General features: G+C 33.4%; 3 non-coding genes across 3 annotated transcripts; 2 read left to right on the forward strand and 1 right to left on the reverse strand.

The window, feature by feature from the left end:
- The first annotated feature begins 7041 nt into the window (after positions 1-7041).
- TRNAS-GGA (transfer RNA serine (anticodon GGA)) lies at positions 7042-7128 on the forward strand. The gene has a single exon. It is a non-coding gene; the product is annotated as a tRNA-Ser (tRNA).
- A 1104-nt stretch (positions 7129-8232) lies between these two features.
- On the reverse strand, positions 8233-8305 carry TRNAT-UGU (transfer RNA threonine (anticodon UGU)). Its single transcript has one exon. It is a non-coding gene; the product is annotated as a tRNA-Thr (tRNA).
- A 1818-nt stretch (positions 8306-10123) lies between these two features.
- On the forward strand, positions 10124-10196 carry TRNAF-GAA (transfer RNA phenylalanine (anticodon GAA)). Its single transcript has one exon. It is a non-coding gene; the product is annotated as a tRNA-Phe (tRNA).
- The last annotated feature ends 960 nt before the right edge of the window (positions 10197-11156 follow it).

The raw sequence follows: 11156 nt of genomic DNA on the forward strand, positions 1-11156 counted from the left end.
GGTATTTAACATCCAGAAAACTGCCAAATAAAATGCGTCCCAAGCGGAAATATCACAAGTTCCGCCTCGTCCCGGGCCATCACAAGGAAAACTATAACCAAAATCTTTTTTATCAGGCATTAACTTAGAACCACGCGCATCCAAAGCACCTTTTACTAAAATCAAAGTAGTTGTATGTAAACCAAGAGCAATAGCATGATGAACCAAGAAGTCTCCAGGCCCTATTGTTAAGAATAGAGAATTACTATTCTCATTTACAGCGTTTAACCAACCAGGCAACCATATGCTTCGTCCCGCATTGAACGCCGGACTGTTCGTTGAAGATAAAAGTATATCGAACCCATAGGAAGTTTTACCATGAGCAGATTGTATCCATTGGGCAAATATAGGTTCAATCAAAATTTGTTTCTCCGGAGTACCAAAAGCAAGCATGACATCGTTATGGACATAAAGTCCCAGAGTATGGAACCCCAGAAAGAGGCTAGCCCAACTTAAGTGGGATATGATAGCTTCTTTATGGTCTAACATTCTTGCCAAGACATTATCTTGATTCTGCTCTGGATTATAATCTCTAATAAAAAAGATAGCTCCATGAGCAAAAGCCCCTGTCATAATGAAGCCTGCTATATATTGATGATGAGTATATAAGGCAGCTTGAGTAGTAAAGTCTTGCGCTATAAACGCATAAGCAGGTAAAGAGTACATGTGTTGTGCTACCAAGGAAGTAATAACCCCTAAAGAGGCTAGAGCAAGACCTAATTGAAAATGAATTGAATTATTGATTGTATCATAAAGACCCTTATGCCCACGCCCCAATCTACCCCCCGGAGGAGTATGTGCTTCTAAAAGATCTTTAATACTGTGACCAATCCCGAAATTAGTTCTATACATATGGCCAGCAACTAGAAAAATAAACGCAATAGCCAAATGATGGTGTGCAATATCAGTTAACCATAAACTTTGAGTTTGCGGATGAAATCCTCCGAGAAGTGTTAGAATAGCAGTTCCTGCTCCTTGAGGGGTACCAAATATATGATTATTGGAATCTGGGTTTTGAGCATAAAGATTCCACTGACCTGTAAAAAATGGACCTAATCCCTCGGGGTGCGGCAAGATATCTAATAAATTGTTCCATCGAACGGATTCCCCCCTGGACCCCGGAATAGCAACATGAACTAAATGCCCTGTCCAAGCCAAGGAACTTACTCCGAATAGTCCTGACAAATGATGATTGAGGCGGGATTCGGCATTTTTAAACCACGAAACACTCGGTTTCCATTTTGGTTGTAGGTGTAACCAACCTGCTATTAAAGATATAATAGATTAAAGATATAATAGAAAGTATTAATAGAAAATAGCTCCAGTATAAAGATCCCATTAGTACGTAAACCGATTGTATACCACCACTGATAAACACCAGAATAGGCTATATTAACAGGACCTAGAGCACCCCCTCGAGTAAAAGCTTCTACAGCTGGTTGACCAAAATGAGGATCCCAAATTGCATGAGCAATAGGTCTTACATGTAAAGGATCCTGTACCCATGTCTCAAAATTACCTTGCCAAGCTACATGAAAGAGATTCCGGAAGTCCACAGAAAAATGATTGCTAATTGCCCGAAATGAGAAGCAAAAATATTCTGATAAAGACGTTCCTCAGTAATATCATCATGACTTTCGAAGTCATGTGCGGTAGCAATACCAAACCAAATACGACGAGTAGTGGGGTCTTGAGCTAAGCCTTGACTAAAGCTTGGAAATCTTAATGCCATAATGATTTTCAAATCCTCCTAGCTATTATCCTACTGCAATAATTCTTGCTAAGAAGAATGCCATGTTGTGGCAATTCCACCTAGAAGGTAATGTGTTACTCCTACAGCACGTCCTTGTACAATGCTCAAAGGCTCTGGGCTGAGTAGCAGGAGCAACTTTTAATTTATTATGAGCCCAAACAATGGATTCAATAAGTTCTTGCCAATAACCACGCCCGCTGAATAGAAACATTAAACTAAAAGCCCATACAAAATGTGCACCCAAGAAAAAAAGACCATATGCAGATAATGAAGAACCATAAGACTGAATTACCTGGGATGCCTGCGCCCATAAGAAATCACGAAGCCACCCATTAATGGTAATGGAACTCTGCGCAAAAATTTCCTCCTGTGATATGAGTTACTATCCCTTGATCACTTATACCTACCCCAAACATCTGACTGCATTTTCCAACTGAAATGGAATATAACTACGGAAATTGAATTGTACATCCAAAATAGTCCTAAGAAGACATGATCCCAAGCGGATACTTGGCATGTCCCCCCTCTTCCAGGTCCATCACAAGGGAAACGAAAACCTAGATTTGCTTTATCCGGTATCAATCGTGAACTACGAGCAAATAGAACACCTTTAAGAGTATCAATACTGTTACATGAATTGTAAATGCATGAATATGATGGACCAAAAAATCCGCAGTTCCTAAAGGAATAGGTAACAAAGCAACTTTACCGCCCACTGCTACTAAATTTTCACCTCCCCAAGTCAAACTGGTACTTGTTGCTGCACCTGGGGCTGTTGTGCCAGGTGCTAAAGCGTGGGTATTTTGTATCCATTGAGCAAAGATCGGCTGTAATTGTATAGCAGAATCTGAAAACATATCTTGAGGGCGCCCTAATGCGCTCATGGTATCATTATGGAATATACAAACCAAAACTGTGAAAACCTAAAAAGATACATACCCAGTTAAGATGTGATATGATTGAATCACGATGTCTAAGGACACGATCTAATAGATCGTTGTATCGATAGTCGGATCATAATCTCTTACCATAAAAATCGCTGCATGCGCAGCAGGCACCGACTATGAGAAATCCACCAATCCACATGTGATGTGTAAACAATGACAGTTGTGTACCATAGTCAGTAGCTAGGTATGGATAAGGAGGCATAGAATACATATGGTGAGCTACAACAATGGTCAAAGAGCCTAACATAGCTAGATTAATAGATAATTGAGCATGCCATGACGTTGTTAGAATCTCATATATACCTTTATGACCCTCGGCCTGTAAATGGACCTTTATGTGCCTCTAAAATGTCTTTTATATTGTGACCAATACCCCAGTTGGTCCTATACATGTGACCCGCTATCAAGAAAAGAATTGCAATAGCTAAATGATGGTGTATAATATCGGTCAGCCATAAACCTCCAGTTACTGGATCTAATCCTCCACGAAAAGTAAGAAATTCTCCGTATTTTGACCAATTCAAGGTAAAAAATGGGGTTGCTCCCTCGGAAAAACTCGGATAAAGTTGAGCCAAAAGATCCCGATTTAGGATAAATTCATGAGGAAGTGGTATCTCTTTGGGATCTACTGCAGCATTTAGAAATTGGTTAATCGGTAAAGATACATGTATTTGATGTCCTGCCCAAGAAAGAGACCCAACCCTAGGAGCCCTGTCAAATGTGATTCAACATAGATTCTACATCTTGGACCAAGCCAATTTTGGAGCAAGCTTTGTGATAATGAAACCAACCAGCAAAAAGCATTAAGGCTGCAAAGACCAATGCACCAATTGCAGTACAATAGAGTTGTAATTCATTAGTTATTCCAGATGCTCTCCAAATCTGAAAAAAACCAGAGGTTATTTGTATTCCTCGGACCCCCCCCCCTACATCACCATTCAATATTTCTTGACCCACTATTGGCCAAACCACCTGAGCACTAGGCCTAATGTGAGTAGGATCACTTAACCATGCCTCATAATTGGAAAAACGAGCACCCATGAAAATACATGCCACTCAGCCAAAGAAAGATGATAGAGAGTTGGCCAAAATGCGCACTAAAAACTTTCGGGAAATCTCCTCTAAATCATTAGTATGGCTATCAAAATCATGAGCGTCAGCATGTAGGTTCCAGATCCAAGTAGTAGTATCTGGTCCCCTTAGCTATTTGTTCTTGAGAAATGACCAGGTTTTGCCCATTCCTCAAAAGAAGTTTTTATAGGATCCCTATCTACCAAAATTTTAACTTCTGGTTCCGGTGAACGAATAATCATTGAGTCCTCCTCTTTCCAGACAACACATACAAAGAGACCTGCCAACATAAAACAGAATTAGTGAACTTATTAGAGATGTTTCTATTGAGTTTTGTTCTCTCCTATCTCTCATGTATTGGATATCTTAGTAAATTTCATTTCTTTAGTTTTTCACTAGAACAATTATGATCTCGAAGTCAAATTCGGGGCAAGTGTTCGAAATCTTTATGACATAAGAGTGAGGCGCCTCAACGGACCTATTTTAATCTTCTAAGACCTTTTTGGGAACTCTGAATGGGAAGTTCAATAATTTTCGTGCCAGCCTAATCAAATGTATTCAGATTTTATTCTAATTCTATTCCTTAGATTTTATTTTTTTTTTTAGATAAAGTATAAGTATGTACTCTATTTCAAATGAGCAGGCATTAGCATTCATTATTAGGCAATATACCTATATTTTATTTCTTTTTTTTGAAGGTCTCTTTCTTAATTTGATTGAATATTAGTTTAAATAACAGAAAAAAGGAGAAAATTATCTACTGTATCCACATCTCGTTTATTTCTATGAAATACTAGACAAAATCGAACAAAATTAGAAGGGATATATTTAAATTATGTGATTGGTCGTTCCTATAGAAATGATTTTTGAATTTGATAGGGACAAGAAACAAGAATTTATAACAATATATATTTATCTATCTATATCTTTATATAGATAGATAAATATATAAGAAAAAAAAGAAACAGAGTGTTCTTATTCAAAACGCCCTGTGATCTTCAACCAATTCTGTGCTGCAATATAATTACCGGGGGTGAGAGCTATAGCTTGTTTCCAAATATTCAGCGGCTTGATTAAACCAAGACTCCGCAACTTCTGAGTCCTCCCCTGCCGAATGGCCTGTTCTCCTCGGTCGAAATAGGTGAGTCAATTCCTTTCCTTAGAACCGTACTTGAGAATTTCCTGACTCATACGGCTCAGTAGTCAATTCTTTTTTTTGTTCTATATCTTGAAGTTAACTAAAAGAAAAAAAGAAATTATTAATATGAGTTTCAAACTTTCATTTTTACTAATAAATAAAGAATTTCAAAGAATTTCATCTTTTTTTTTAGTTTTATCTTTTCTCCTACCTTCAGAAAAGGGAATCAAGCATTGGCATTAACGCCCTAATTCTAATTTTCTGAAAGGTAACTATCTCGATTTTATATATCATATACAAAAATATATGATAGATTCATTTTCTATAGAATCTTGGTAAAAGTTTTTTCTTTCTTATCTTATAAGTTCTTATAAGTAAAGAGAAAATACTTTCTATCTTTGGGATTTGATACTACACCGCTGCTCAAAATACCAGGGGATCCTTTTTATTACATAAGTGGATTCCTGACTTCTTTATTTATCATGAGATAAGAAGCAGTTTTTATTATATCGATTGAAAACCGTGTTAATTGATCCTTACGATGCTTCCTTTATCATTAGATCTTTTATCCATAGAAAAAGAGGGTATCTAGACATATCGATTTCTTCATATTTTTACTTCTATGAAGTTTTCTTGCTACAGCTGATAAAAATCGTTGTTTTGAACGATATATATATGTAGAAAGCCTTTCTTATTTATAATTATTTATATTTCTATATTCTCTTATATAAAATTTGTGGATTTGCTTGTTCTTTTCTTTTTTCTTTCTATAGTGGAGATAGTCGCACGTAATGACAGATCACGGCCATATTATTAAAAGCTTGGGGTAAAAAATGGGTTTCGTTCGAGCGCCCGAAAATAATATTTCCAAAGCTTTAGTATGTTCTCCGTTACTTGTGTGAATAAGGCCTATGTTATAAAGTATATACTTCGATCATAGGGATCAATTTCCAGTCGCATAGCCTCATAATAATTCTGTAAAGCTTCTGCATAATTTCCTTCAGATTGAGCTGACATCCGTTACGGTCGTCATTCGGTTCAAATAATCTCCGCTCCAGAACTGTACGTGAGATTTTCATCTCATACGGCTCCCCCCTTATGTGTGTAATGAGAAAAATCCATCAAATCAAAAAATATTCCAGTATTCTCATTCTCAACTGAACAGAGCTAGTGTTTTTACAATAAATCTCTAGCCAACCTTCCTGTCAAAAATTATTTCTTAACATTAAGTATGTAGGTACTTGATAAAAAAAATAGAACTTCAACAATTTCTTTGTCCTCTACGCTGCTTAATTTCCTGGAATTAGTCACCTCAATAATCTTCGATGGTTCTATGGGTATCCAAAAATATGAACGAGATGGATATTTATTGTCCCAACCATTCCTGTTAGTCCCAATCTCGATAAGCCATGGATATAGATAGATACAAAGTTTTCGTGTCCTTGATTCCCAAGCGTAGTGCTTCTTTCCCAATGTTGCCTATCAGTACTAGTAATTTGGGGTTGACCTAACCCCATAAGTATAGGTATAACCTTTCGCTTAATACTAGAAACCTAAAATTCAAGCAATAAGGCTTCATTAATCGAGGATACACGACAGAAGGAATTAATCCTTTTATTTACAAATTTCACCTTCAACACGCGTGGGGTTTTTCCATTCCATTTTTTTTTGACCGAAATCGGTCAAAAAAAATGGAATCAAATCACACCATCTCTGTAATAAGTGAATGCCCTTTTTTCTCCTGAAGTTGTCGGAATTATTCGTAATAAGATATTGGCTACAATTGAAATGGTCTTATCTATAAAATTTTCATTTATCCGAGATCTAGGCATAGGTAGAAATCCATTCTATAATTTAATTAATCATGGTGTGAGAAATCAATCCCACAAATAAGGAATTGTATAATTATAATACAGTGCGAAATAACGTAAAAATGAACTCATCAATCAAATTTGTTTATCCTAAGACCTTGTAGGAGGTTTTTTTTAATTTTACTTTGTATTTTTATAGTTTGAATAGGTTTTATGCATTTATGAAAAATAGGATTGATTCACTATTTCAACATTCAACCGGTTTCTGGGCATCATTATATAGGAGAGATGGCCGAGTGGTTCAAGGCGTAGCATTGGAACTGCTATGTAGGCTTTTGTTTACCGGGGGTTCGAATCCCTCTCTTTCCGAATCTTTACCAAATTCATCAATATTACTCATTCCAATGCATACCATTATTTCATATTTCAAATTTGTTTGTTGATATGGACAACTTTATATTCCTCATTTTTCGGTAATACAAAAAATAGTGGATAACGGGTGGGCAAGGAATAAAAATTTTCGCATATCCATGTCTATGATATATGAATAGCAGAAAATCCTTGTAAAAAAAAACTCTTGTTATTTTAGTTAAGTTTAAGTTTGACGAGAATAATATTCTACAACCAGTAATTCATTTTATTTTCAAACCAACCCATTTATTATCTATTATTTGATTAATTAAACCTTTATATTGGAAAGGGGTGAACAGTCAAATGATTTGGCAATTTCTCATGGGGGGCTGAATCAAAATAATTTGAATAAGAGTTTTAGATTTTTGTTCATCCTTTGCTGTAATAATATCTTGAGGTTACAACGATAACTTGGTATATCCACTATACGACCATTAACTAAAACATGTCTATGGTTTATAAATTGGCGGGCTTGAGGAATAGTCGCAGCCATACCCAATCGAAAAGTATGTTATCCAAGCGCATTTCAAGTAGTTGTAATAAAACCTGACCAGTTGATCCTTTAGCTTTTCCGGAGATACGAACGTATTTAAGCAATTGTCGTTCTGTAAGACCATAATGAAAACGCAATTTTTGTTTTTCTTCTAAACGAATACGATATTGAGATTTTTTACTGAAGCGCAATTGATTTCGAATTCGTTTTTGACTGTTGGCCTTTTACTAGTAAGTCCTGGTAAATATCCTAGACGACGTATTTTTTTGAAACGAGGTCCTCTGTAACGTGACATAAAAACTCCTTTTTTAAAATGAAAAATCTTATAAATCGAAATGAAAACTAAACGAAATGAAAAATATTATAGAATTCTAAATGAAGCGAAATCTACTAAAGTTTTATAGTACAAAGAAGAATTAGATGAATTTTATCAATATCCGAATTTATTGTATATAAAAGAATACAAAAAAGTAGGTTAATTTCTTGATTTCTTCCGCAGAGATCGAACTCCTCCAATTTTTTATTTCTAAAAAAGATATTATCAATTATGTAAAAAACAAATAGAGAAAAGCCGGTTATCGGATTCGAACCGATGACCATCGCATTACAAATGCGATGCTCTAACCTCTGAGCTAAACCGGCTAATGTAACGAAATATAGCATATGCAGAAGAATTGAATGGGATCTTAGTTATCAATTTTTAGTTATTTATAACAAAAATTCAAATTAATACAAACATCAAAAATAGAGAAAGAAAATATAGAAAATCAAACCCAATTTTTATTATTTCTATTATTTATTTTATCTGATAACATAAAGTGCAAGATATAATTAATATTATATTATATAATTTATTTAATATAATTTATTTCGATCTACTATTCTAGATATATATTATTAAATTGATTTCTTTCAAAAAGATTATTTATTAGTACTTAAAGTAAATTTGAATAAATATAAATTTTAGTAAATATTTATTAAGGAATTCCATATTTCTAAGTAAATGTCTAATTCTATATTATATTCAATTAAAAGAATGGTTTTTTTTAGCCACTAGATTCGTTTTAGTTATATAAATTGTATATGAATAAATGGATTGTTTTTTTTCTTTTTTTTTTTAAGCAAAAACAAAAAAAAAAAAAGAATCGACCATTCGAGTATTCTAAATTGTATGAAAAAGAAGATAAGTAGGTACATAGAGATAAGTAGATATGTGGTCTATATCTGTGTATATTGAATTGTTAATATATAGATATTAGAATTAGTTCTGATTCAAACAAATAAAGGTATCCAATATAGATGAAATAAAATCTATAAAATTGGAGAAAGGGGTTTTTAATATTTAATAAAATAATATGTATTTAATGAATTCAAAAGTTCCCGCATAATTCTCATAATAGAAATGAAAAAAAAAGCATTCTATTATAATCAGATTCAAATAAAAAAAAAGATGGGGATATGGCGAAATTGGTAGACGCTACGGACTTAATTGGATTGATGTTTTGGTATGGAAACTACCAAGTAAGAGAAACCCTGGAATTCACAATGGGCAATCCTGAGCCAAATCCTGTTTTCTGAAAACAAATAAAAATTCAGAAAGTGATAATAAAAAAGGGATAGGTGCAGAGACTCTATGGAAGCTGTTCTAACAAACGAAATTGACGACTTTTTTTATTGCATTAGTAAAAGAATCCTTTCACCAAAATTACAGGAATGGATCAAAGATAAACATTTAGAAACATATATATATACTGAAATACTCTTTCAATTTGTTACTTTTTATTTTATTATTGAAGATCTATTTGTGATAAAAATATTCACAAATGAAAAATGTGAATCAAATCAATTCGAAGTTGAAGAAAAGATGGAATATTTATTGATGAAATTATTCACTTCATCATAATCGGCTAAAACCCTTGAAGAACTGATAAATCAGATGAGAATAAAGATAGAGTCCTATTCTACATGTCAATACCGACAACAATGAAATTGAAAGTAAGAGGAAAATCCGTCGACTTAAGAAATCATGAGGGTTCAAGTCCCTCTATCCCCAAAAATACTTTTTCATTTTCTAATTTTTTTCCTATATCCTCTCTATCTTGAAGTCCTTATTTATGTGTTTTATTCGATTTATTATTTCCCAACGAAATTGGAATTTTTATTTTCATCAATTTCCTATCTATCATAATTTTCTTATCTATCATAATGACAAGGGACGAGTTTTGGAATAGATATAAATATATATGTGAAACACATAGAATTTTTTTTAATCAGAAATGTATAAATTAATATCTTATTTTTTAGCAAGGAATTTTCATATGCGTAATTAACGATTAACAATAAAAAATAATTATTACTGCGGAAACTCACTTACAAACTTTTTTTTTACTTAGTTGATATAGATTCATTAACATAGATTTTAAAAATCTTTTAAAATCAAAGTATTAAGCTTCAAGAATGGTCGGGATAGCTCAGTTGGTAGAGCAGAGGACTGAAAATCCTCGTGTCACCAGTTCAAATCTGGTTCCTGACACAAGATTCATTTGTATGAGTATCTATCCCCCATATTCATTTTAATGAATATGGGGGATAGATACTCATACAAATTTGTGTTCTTCTAGATTCTGATACATAACATATTTCTTTGATCTATTTAGGTATCTGTAGATATACTTTTCCTAGATGATTAAAGAATAGATGCAATTTTTTATTAGGTATATTCGCTTATCTATAGTATCTATATATATATAGATATAGATATATAGATAATGAATTCTTTATCTATTTTTTTCCTTTTTTTTCTGCGATACAAAAAAAGGTTTCTATTTCCATAATATTCGAGTGGTTTAATTAGTTGGTTAAAAGACCTAAAAGTCGAAGTTCTGGGGTGGAGTGAGAATATTAAGAATTCATCTGAGAAGGATTACCAAAATAGAATCGAGCCCTTTTCTTTGTGTTTTTTTTTTCGTGGCCGTATAATTGATGGTGATGTGCACGTTATATAGTTTATTATAAAGATAAAGAATTAGTTTATTATAAAGATAAAGAATTTTTGCAGTTCATCCTATTTCTTTTATTGGCTTGGCTGATAAGAACTCAGTATTGTTTTTGTTTTAGAATCTTAAGAAACTCCTATCCATCCTATTTTAAACCCTATAATTATTCATTCTATTATTTCTGAATTTTGTGATTTCTCACATAATAATATCTGAATGCAACTTCCATTACTCTGCCTGATTTAATGTCAATCAATTATTTTGTCTGATCTATAACAGAATGTACTTATATTCTTTGACTGGGGTTGCAGAAGTTTGGATTAGTTTATTATTTTTATCATTTAGTGAGCATCTTGTATTTCATAAAAATTTGGAGCAATATAATCTTTACGCAAAGGCCATCCTATCCAATTTTCGGGCATTAAAATACGTCTTAGACGCGGATGACTATCATAAGAGATTCCCAACATATCATAAGATTCCTTTTCTTGAAAATC

Source organism: Vigna unguiculata, unplaced genomic scaffold (genome assembly GCF_037176805.1).
Source record: "Vigna unguiculata cultivar grain cowpea cultivar isolate G323 ecotype 2 unplaced genomic scaffold, ASM3717680v1 ptg000146l, whole genome shotgun sequence".
Classification (NCBI taxonomy): Eukaryota; Viridiplantae; Streptophyta; class Magnoliopsida; order Fabales; family Fabaceae; genus Vigna; species Vigna unguiculata.